General features: G+C 40.3%; 1 pseudogene; it reads left to right on the forward strand.

Moving 5' to 3' along the window:
• Positions 1-9,598: 9,598 nt before the first annotated feature.
• On the forward strand, positions 9,599-9,716 carry LOC124803952 (annotated as a pseudogene).
• The last annotated feature ends 595 nt before the right edge of the window (positions 9,717-10,311 follow it).

Raw genomic sequence — 10,311 nt, forward strand, 5'->3', positions numbered from 1 at the left:
ATGATTATTTGAAAAAATAAATAACTGAACACATCTTCATAATTTCGACCACCTTACACTGTTTGTTGATAACACTTTAAATAAAACTTAAAAATTCGGTCGATTTTGAAATAAGAAGTACATGAGCAGGATTCGAACACGGTACGTGCAGCGCAGTACCCATGTACCTTCACCGCTGCGCTACGCTGACTTACTCGGAATATATGTAATGTTACCGATATACAAATCGCGTAATGAACTTCAAAATCGTTTTCCTCAAAAACCAAGGCCCGTCGCTAAATACCCAGATAGCCAGGTACTTAGGATAAGTGCATCGATAACATATTTGAAGCGCATGAAAATCCATGATTTACAGTATGGAGAGTCCCCTGGTCAGTTCCAGAGTTTGTCCATCGTAGTGGAATAGCGCTTGGTAGCATGCAAGTCTCTAGCCATCCCGAGACCAAACGACTTCTATGCATGGCAGATGTGGCTAATTCACTGGGCAGTGCAACAGACCAATAGTCTCTGTATGGAGATAGGTTAGAACAACACACTCAACATTCCGTCTTGTTTTACTTAGCTTAATGGTAATGGAGTGGAGATCTCACTGCCAGAGCACACTCATTGGACATAACGCACTGAAGTATACGGCTTCATGTATTAATTTAATGCTATTCGAACTATGACTGTTGGTAGCATTTCGACAAGTCGATACTTCAACCAAGAAAACGTGTATAAACACCGATGATACTTCTCCACCAGTATATCGATATACCGAAGTAGCAATGCGATACCACTTCCCGATATCTTTATTTCACACTATATTTTTTTGCAATATTCGGTAAATATTGAAAATTTTTCTCTTGAAATTGTAGTAGAACGAAGTTTTACTTCCACTGTATGAAAGATTCGTACTGGTTTTTGAGGTCATCACGTCCGGTATCTATCTCTGACTGTACGAAGCACGTTTATGTGACACAAAAGAAGTCTGATTGCACTTGGTCGGGGGGGGGGGGGGGGGGAGGGTGAATGGATTAACAGGATTCCGGACCTGAAGAAGTAGCACACAAGTTGCGCTAAAAACCAATTTTTAACCGAATTAATTCGCTTTTTCTTCACATCAACATTCTTAAAATACAGTTGCTGAAAACAATGAACATAAATCTAAGTAACAAGACTTGTCTTTGCTGTAGGCGGAGACGTGTGAAGGGAAGTGCTGACATAATCTGCGGTTGGCGCTACCAATATAAACTGCAACGTTTAGTTTCACCATTCAATTTCGGCACTACAGCTGCTAGGTCGCTGGCTTTACAGAAATGAAGAAACAGGGTCGTCGACGTGAAGTGTTCTCGACTAATCCGATATGTGACGAAACTGAACGACGGACCCATCGGGTAACCTTCATTGCGCCACTTACATGTAGTTACCATTGCTAGCAAAGTGTTTATCACCAAGCATTAACATGCAATGTGTTCAAATGGTTCAAATGGCTCTGAGACTATGGGACTGAACTTCTAAGGTCATCAATCCCATAGAACTTAGAACTACTTAAACCTAACTAACCTAAGGGCATCACACGCGTCCATGCCCGAGGCAGGATTCGAACCTGCGATCGCATGCAATGTGTTCAATTCAATCCTTGCTCTAATAGGAATAGGCAGACTACTAGCCTGTTGATATACCGATATCTAATAATAGATCAATACTTAATACACAGCTATAAAACCGGAAGTACATTTACAATTAGCAGCCGTTATTTTTACACGCTAGTACGTCGATATTTTTTGTGTCGATTCATAGGGAGATCGACACCTTTTTCGATAAATGCATTGCTGATAATGTTATTTTCTTAAAGATCTATATGTGTGATTCTAGACATTTTTAAAAATATCAACAGTCCTAATTCGAACCAGAAGTAAACAAACAACCGGTGCAGGGCTCATATTACAAGGAAAATGCAATATGGACACATCACGCGGATTCGGAATTTTTTGTGGTCTTGCAATTTCAATGGCCGGCACTGTATTTGCATGGGAACAATTAAAAAAATATTATTGCATGGTTGAATTCAACCTCACCGCAAATTACTGGATCAGTGCGCGAGCTCTCCTCAGCAACCAATATTCTACCAGACCACAGAAGAATCCCCTCAGCAACCAATATTCTATCAGACCACAGAAGAACCCTTAAAGTAGTTGTGATTGGTTACGTAGTAGTGTTATACACACTGTGCATGCATCTGACAAATACAGTTAACTAATGCACTCTACAGCCTCTCTCTAGTCCACAGCAAAAATGGTTCCGATAGCTCTCAGTGACCAGAATTAATTTCATCCTTACGATGTCTGGTACGAGACAAACAGGTTATAATGCTTACTTCAGATTAAGGTTTCCTAAGAGAGAACAGTTACTGTAGTATGAGTTGGACATGGGTATCGAAAGTTCAGTTAACGTACGGGAATGGAGAGTAGCACTTAACATTTATTTTCGCATTCCTATGTATGGAAAGACGGAAGAGACACAGCATCCGAAACATTCCTAAAAGATGTCTTCATTCACGACACAGTATCAAATGTCTTGGTAAAGTTCATTCACTCTCGCAGTATACATTTACTAAATTTCATGAGAACCAGTTGGTGGCTGCTATTTCACTTCGAAAATGATATGCAAGAACCATCACTGTGTATAATCAGTTTTTCTGCTTCCATAACAAGACTTATTACTGTTCATCCACTTCTTCGTGTCTAGGATGACGCGTATGCATTCACCTATGATTTAGTGTGTAAAAGGGGAGCCTTCATTTTCAAAATAAAGAATTAAGTATTATGAAGGAACGTGTCCTTTCATATTAAAAACGAAGAGTTAACATACTCGAAGGAACGTAATACGTCACTCGTTTTGCATTTTCTTTACTTTACGCATATCCTGCATGCTGCCACATGGCCCACTCTAGCACCTACTGCCGCAAATTACTAGTCTCTGTGACGTCATTGGCGTGCTTCACCTGCGCAGTGGCAGCTGTACCGAAATGTAGTGTGATGTGGCCTATGGAACTAACTTCCGTCTAAACTGTCGTGTAACACGACGTTGCTGTTAGCGAATGCTAATGTAATAGTTATGCAACTTGCGCTGTTACTAACCATAGTTTATTCAATCGACTATCATATCTCAAAAAATGTTTAGTAAAAATACATCAGCTCACTTCTCTTTAATGACCTGAAAGAAATTTATTCCAGCAGAGGTAAAAGGTCAGTAGTGCAATATGTTTGGGAGCAACGCCATTGCTGCATCATTAGATACGCCGGTCCAACACATAGTGTCGTAACTGTTCTCTCTTAGGTAACCTTAATCTGTAGTACGTATTATAACCTGTTTTTCTAGTACCAGACATAATAAGCATGAAATTAATTAAGGTCACTGAGAGGTATAGGCACCATTTTTGCTGTGATTCGAGAGAGGATTCCTCTATCTGAAGACTGTTGAGTGTATTTGTTAATTCTATTTGTCAAATGCACGCACATTATGTATAAATGTACTACGTATTCAATCACCCTTATACTAAAGAAACTTGAGCGGTCTGGTGGAGTATTGGTTGTCGATGAGAAATTGCACATTAATATAACTATTTGAAGTAAGTTTAAATTCACTAAAATTGTCCCAGGACGCCAATCATACAATTATATTTGTTTGAATTGTGTCCATGGAAATACAGTGCAAGCTATGAAACTTCCAAAATCACGGAAAAATTCCTAATTCGCGTGCTGTGTCCTGATAGCATTTTCGCTGTATTATGCGTCCTGCACAGGCCGTTTGATTACTTCTGGTTCGAATTAGGAATGTTGATATTTTTAAAAATATCTGGAATCCCATTTACCGCTTTTTAAAAAAAATATCATTATCAGCCCTCGATTAATCAAACAAAGAGTCGATCTATCTAAGTATCGAAGGACAAAATATCGACGTACAAACAAGTCTTTTAACTTACTACAACAACAAGTGTTATTTTAAAAAGGTGCGAAGTGAGAGAGATAGTAATGTATTACAACTTTATCATTTTGTGGTAGTTTGACGCTATCGCTGTTCCAGATTAACATTCTGTCACCGTGGAGCCTACCAACAATGCATTATTGCCCAAAGCGCCGATAGCCGTTGCGTAGCAACGTTCGTTTTACGCATTCTGTCGTTGAACGCGCATCTTGCTTTCGTGAGTGGCCAGTGGTTCGTGAATAAGTGAGCTTATCGTAAGGAAAAGTTTTCTAGCTTCTTGTGCCAACCAAGTAGAAGCGCTAAAGAAAGCAGGGACATTTCATAAAAACAGGTATGTGATTAGTGACTCCGTCTGCCCTCGATAACTATTAGACACTGTTACGCATTCACTGAATCCCACAGCAACCCAATCTATTGTGCTCGTCGACTTCTAATTCGAACTGCATGTATTATGTAATCTGCAGAGCACAGCGGTTATTGATTTCGATCCGAATGCAGTCAACGTTTTGTTACCATATTGTCCTACTGTGGTTGTCTAATTTACTATATCCTGTCTGTGATTTTACAGCTATTCTTTTAGTTTTTGGTTTGCCGGTTATGTAAATAGAATTAATATTGGTAAAAAAGAATGTTTGACAGCAAAGTTCGCGTGCTGCAATTTTTTTCCCCAAATAACTGATTTCGACAGAGCCTAGCTGTAATCTTCGGACAACTAGACTCTGTCAAAACCTATCATTGATGGAAGAAAACAAAAATAACACCAGGTCAGCACACGATCTTGGCTGCCAAATATTCTCCTTTAGGAAACAGCAGACAGATCCCTGCAACATGCGCAAACAACTCCCTTTATTGAGAAATTTTTAGCCATCGATATATCTGCATTGTGTTTTCGCAGACTTGATTGAAAGACTGTTTCCTATCTCTTCAGCGAAGTTTTTGCTTTACTGACAGTCTTAGAAACTAGGGGACGGAGACAACTTCCTCGTGAGGAAATATCCTTCCAACTGCTCCTAAGGGTCTTTGTGCGCGACCAGACGCTTAACTCAAGTACCCCAGCGACTGCCTGCCACATCACGGAGAACATATACTGGCATATACTGAGATGTGCGCTGTTAGTACTCGGTTTGATAAGAGAGATCTATGTGAAGATCGTAAATTTACGTTTAATTCCGTGGTCGTTAAAGTTCATTTTAGGTGGGTGAGTTAAAATTTTGTGACTTGAATCTGAAGAGTATGAGCAACGATCACAACCACGCAGAACAATAAACAACTACATGAAATTTCATGAAAGTACCAATATCGAGGATATATGTGTCCTAAATGCACATTATATGACATATTAGTGGGGGGGCCGCACCAAACCAGTCGAAAGGATTATGACTAAAGCAAAGAAATGAGACCATACATTTAAAGCATGTTTAAACATCGCTAATGAAGATTACACGGTTGTTACTGGTTCGCTGAAAGGAAATTCAGTATGGTGTAATGTTCCCGGGAACTACAGACGCAGAGAACACCTGAGGACGCATAGAATTAAGTTATCTAGATATATTCATGGAGAATTTCACTCCACATAATTATTCATACGATTCCAGGAAGCACCAGCAATTGTTGTCGGAGGTGCTTGACCATCACCATGTTGAGCGACAACAACTTAGTCGTAGTCGTTAGGTGACAAGTCATTCAGCCTTACTTGAAGTGAATGGAGGTGAGCGCCATCTCTCCTCAGCAAGCGGTATTCCACCGCAGCACCAGGGAATCCTTTAAAATGGTGGTAATTGATTACGCTAAGGAGCATTTTAAAATTTCTTGTACATTGTTCCATGAGAGTAAGGCGAATTTTAATGCATTTTTTATTCTGGTTACAAATATGATTTTTTTCGGGATCATTTCAGATCTTCGTACAAATCTTGTATGCAGTTTTTGCTGAAATCACATTCTTTTTGAACAAGGAAATTTTTAATTGCATTAAAATTAAATTACTTGTTTTGTAATCTTGTGCAGAATCACTAAACAATGTATTTGATTAGACAGTGGTCCAATCAGATCCAATGTTTAGCGATTCCACAAAAGATTAAACGGTCTATGTTCACAAATGCTAATGACCATATAAAAACACAACGCATGTTCAATAATGTAGTTTCCATTCGCTAATTCGACTGCATTAAATTCTTTCTGGCATGGGGTGAAACTTTTCCCCGTTGATTGTATCCCTCCACCAGTGATACCTCTCTTTACCGTAAACCAGCAGTCAGCCATAATGACTGCATTTAACCTTTCGCGGAATATCTTTCCCGTCTCTTTGGTGTCCTAGCGGAAACTTTATCGTTGTTTTTCGATGACATCGCCAAGATTCACAGAGAAAAGAACAGTACGTAAGTGTCGAAAATGTAGTTTCATGCTCATGTTACATCCTAATTTCATAAAACTCTGCAACATTGTTGTAGCAATGGTTTTCTAATTTGGATGTATGCCATCGCCAAAAACGTTAACCAGTACCTCACTAAACTGAACCAAAGCCATGTTTCCACTGGATTCATCGTACTTTCAAAATAATTGTCTTTCATTAAATTTCTGGTCTGATGCGCCAAAAAGATCCCTTCTTTAAGTATCCCATAAGATATACTTTTGGATAGCTTGTTACGAAGTGCAGGAAGCAGCCCCCGTCTTTTGGAAGTCGGATCTGCAGAGGAGGTAACACTATCTGAATTGGTAGAATAACTTTTTTGTGGCAGTTAGCTGCCTTCCTATCCTTGACATTCGCTGAGTTGTCCCAATCGTAACTAAGACACTTCTTTTGAGCAGCCAGATTGTTGACCACGTAACGCACCAACTACTTTCGGATCCCTTCATAGTATTTTTCGTAGTTCACAAGTCTTTGGAGTTAGGAGCGCAACAACAACTGTTATTTCAAAGTGTCGCAATGTGGGAAAGATTGTAATGTACGGTGCCTTTAAAACTTCGTTACAACTTTATGCTACCTGCACTACTGTTTATCATTTGATCACTATCGGGCCTGTCAATCCTGCAATGTGGCCCAAAGCGCCGAAAGCCGTTGAATGGATTAGATTTATTGAGGTATTTTTAATGTTTTGATATAGCTGCGGTGTGTGTTACTCATACTTCTTTATCCGCAGTCTTTTCGTTGAACAGACGTCTAGAATTCTAGAGCGTTGATTAGTTTGTCAAAAAGTGAGCTTACCGTAAAAAAGGTGTTTTAGCTTCTCGTGATCGTCTAATTATAAGCGTCAAAAGAAAGACGGGACACTTCGTCGAAAAATAGCTATGTGACTAGAGACTCCGTCTTCACTCGATCACTATTAGGCACATTTTGCCGTTCACAGAAACTCATCAAGACCCTCTTAATTGTATGTGCCAGTTAGCATTTCGAACTAGATGATTATGTAATCTGTAAAGCTCTACGAATATTGATTTCGTTTCAGATTCAGCCAAAATTTTTCTGTATGCGTACTGGTGACATTACATGAAAATTATCTATCTGGGTCATTTTTAGTATACGATATACGTTGCGTGTAGGCGTGAGTGATCAGCGCCCGTTTTCTTTGATGACACTATCTGTGTTTCTGGTATTTTCTTTCAACAGCTTTGGTGAAAGACGTTTAACTTAGTGTAGCCTTATCGGCAATTTTTTAGCCATTTCGGGTATGCAGGCTATATAATTAAAGTTATATTTATTGAGCTATTTTTAAGTTTTAATAATCTGCATTGTGAGTTACTCATACTCTGTTTAGTTAATGCCTCCTTTATCTAGAGCGAAGATTTCCAATACTGACCTAGCTCTCTGTGACTTAAATGTTTTCGTGAGCAATATCATTCCAAATGACCAGTACAAGAAATTCAAACTCTCCCGTTGTTAAAGATTTCGTAGCTGGAATTTATAGATATAGAGGAATGAGCAATTTATCAACGAGCAGTTAAGAACTGTACATAGTTTTGTGAATGTACATCACCGAGGAGTCATGTACCCAAATTAACTTTGTATCACATATTATGGAAAGGCAGCACATGGATGCCGAAGAGTACTGAAATGGTTATGACTCTAAGGAAGAGAATACAGTGCAGTCAGTTGCTTCCACGAACTACAGAGACTATAGTGGAGGTTGAATGGAATCAAGGGAGCTGGATATATTCACTCTCATTTGTATATGGGACCGGGAAGCATGAGCAGTAGTTGGCGGAAAATGTTGACGAACAACATGTTGACGAACCTTATCTAAATCGATATCAGTAGTCGATTAAGCAGGCGAATGTGCAGCCGAAAGAAGTGGTGGTATTCGTCGTTCTGCGGAGAGAACTTGCACGTTTCTCGAGGCATGTGGCCTTCATGTTGTTGTCAGTACGTAGGCGTGCAGATTTCCAGCAGCGCTAACACAATAAATATGGGTATAGTTTAATTTTCGTCCGTTCCCCATCGCTACAATCAACTATAATCTGACCCCAACCCGTACATATAAACGGTTGGGGCGGAACTGGAATCCTACAAATGGGATATTTATTTGGAGACGGGACGAATCAGTAATTATCGTTCGCCAGCGAAATATTTCGGTTGTGCAAGCACAGTTTGTTGTGGACCACTGGTGACAGTGAGGAATGATAAGGAGTAGACGTTCTCGCTTCAGTAATTTTTATTCTGCCAACAGTAACCTACAGAACATTGTGAAGCTAGATGGTGTAATGGAAGAACTACTGTGCAGTTTAGTGATGATACAGAAGCTATATCCGATTCCCGTTACTGGAGATAAAGCAAGACTTCTAGGTATTATTTAGATACTTCTGGGTGGTTCTTGTAACATATTGCGTGATTTGTTAGGTCGAATTGCGCTTCAGGCACACCAGTAATCCGTCAAGAGGTAAAGCAAGACGAACCAAGCAGCGTAAACTGGACTTCGTCTAAGTGGTGAACGCTCTACAAGGACATTGCTGCAGTACCTGTGGGATCTGTTGCTGTGGTGATCCGTGGGTCTCGAGGATGATACCCAATATCCAGCGACACCATCAAGACTGCTGTTTGTCCTGTACAAGGCTTCGGAAGGCACAAGGAAGACAATGTTCACGGCATTCTGTATAGGGGAAGAAAACCTACAGACCGCCGTCATGATAGTCGACTGAGATTCTGATGTCGATTACGTCTACATCACTACAATAGAAACATCACTACAATAGAAACGGAGCGCTTGGCAGGAGAACGTCTCACTGTTTCGCGTGTGAGGATTCCTTCGCGTTCTATTCGAGTACGGAGAGCGGGAAGAATAACTGCTTAAATTCCCCTGTGGGCACTGGAATTAGTATAATATTGTCTGCTGCGTGGTCCCTGTGTGAACGATATGTAGCCGGCTGAACAACGTCCTTACTTTGTCCAGATTGTTTCAGGTTTTACTCGTCCTTGGTAACTCGGTAAGTACATTTTCGCGGTGTAACTGGCCCCTACCTTTTTTGACTACTAAATCGTTTATTGTACTAAAATAAAAATTGCGAGGATGTATTAATGTGGCATGGATGAACCATTACCAGCACATCCTTCGATTCTATATATTAAGCAAGGCAAAGGTAATAACGTAATATTACGATAAGAAGTCCAATTGTGTTAGTGAACATTTTGTATCTACTTGGCAACGGCCTTGCCGCAGTGGATACACCGGTTCCCGTGAGATCACCGAAGTTAACCGCTGTCGGGCGTGGTCGGCACTTGGATGGTTGACCACCCAGGCCGCCTTGCGCTGTTGGCCTTTTTTCGGGGTGCACTCAGCCTCGTGATGCCAACTGAGGAGCTACTCGACCGAATAGTAGCGGCTTGGGTGAAGAATACCATCATAACGACCGGGAGAGTGGTGTGCTGACCTCACGCCCCTCCTATCCACATCCTCCTCTGAGGATGACACGGCAGTCGATGGGCAACTTGTGGCCTGTGGACGGAGTGGTTTTATATCTACCTGATCCTAAACCGTTCATTTATTTGAAAGAAACGGTTCTTCTTGCAGGACAATTAATTACATTATGTTACATATCATTTCAATTTGGTTTTAGTTGCAAATTGGAGAAATCAAACTGTCATCAATTGCTACAGAGCATATTTTTTCACCCGAAATAAAATTTCACGTGTATTAGAAGAAAATCTACAAGCGATATTTATGTTAATGCAGTAAATACCAGAATTTGCTATAACATTCCATCGCCAGTTGATCTAAATCGACCGATTTGTGTCTTCGGGCCCTTCCTGAGTGAAATATGAGTCTCTTACATAGCAATTGGGACTAGTAGATTTCCAGACGATCCACCTTCTGTAGACTATAAGAAGGCGGTGTGTGTCACAATAGTCTGACG

Source organism: Schistocerca piceifrons, chromosome 6, assembly GCF_021461385.2.
Source record: "Schistocerca piceifrons isolate TAMUIC-IGC-003096 chromosome 6, iqSchPice1.1, whole genome shotgun sequence".
NCBI lineage: Eukaryota > Metazoa > Arthropoda > Insecta > Orthoptera > Acrididae > Schistocerca > Schistocerca piceifrons.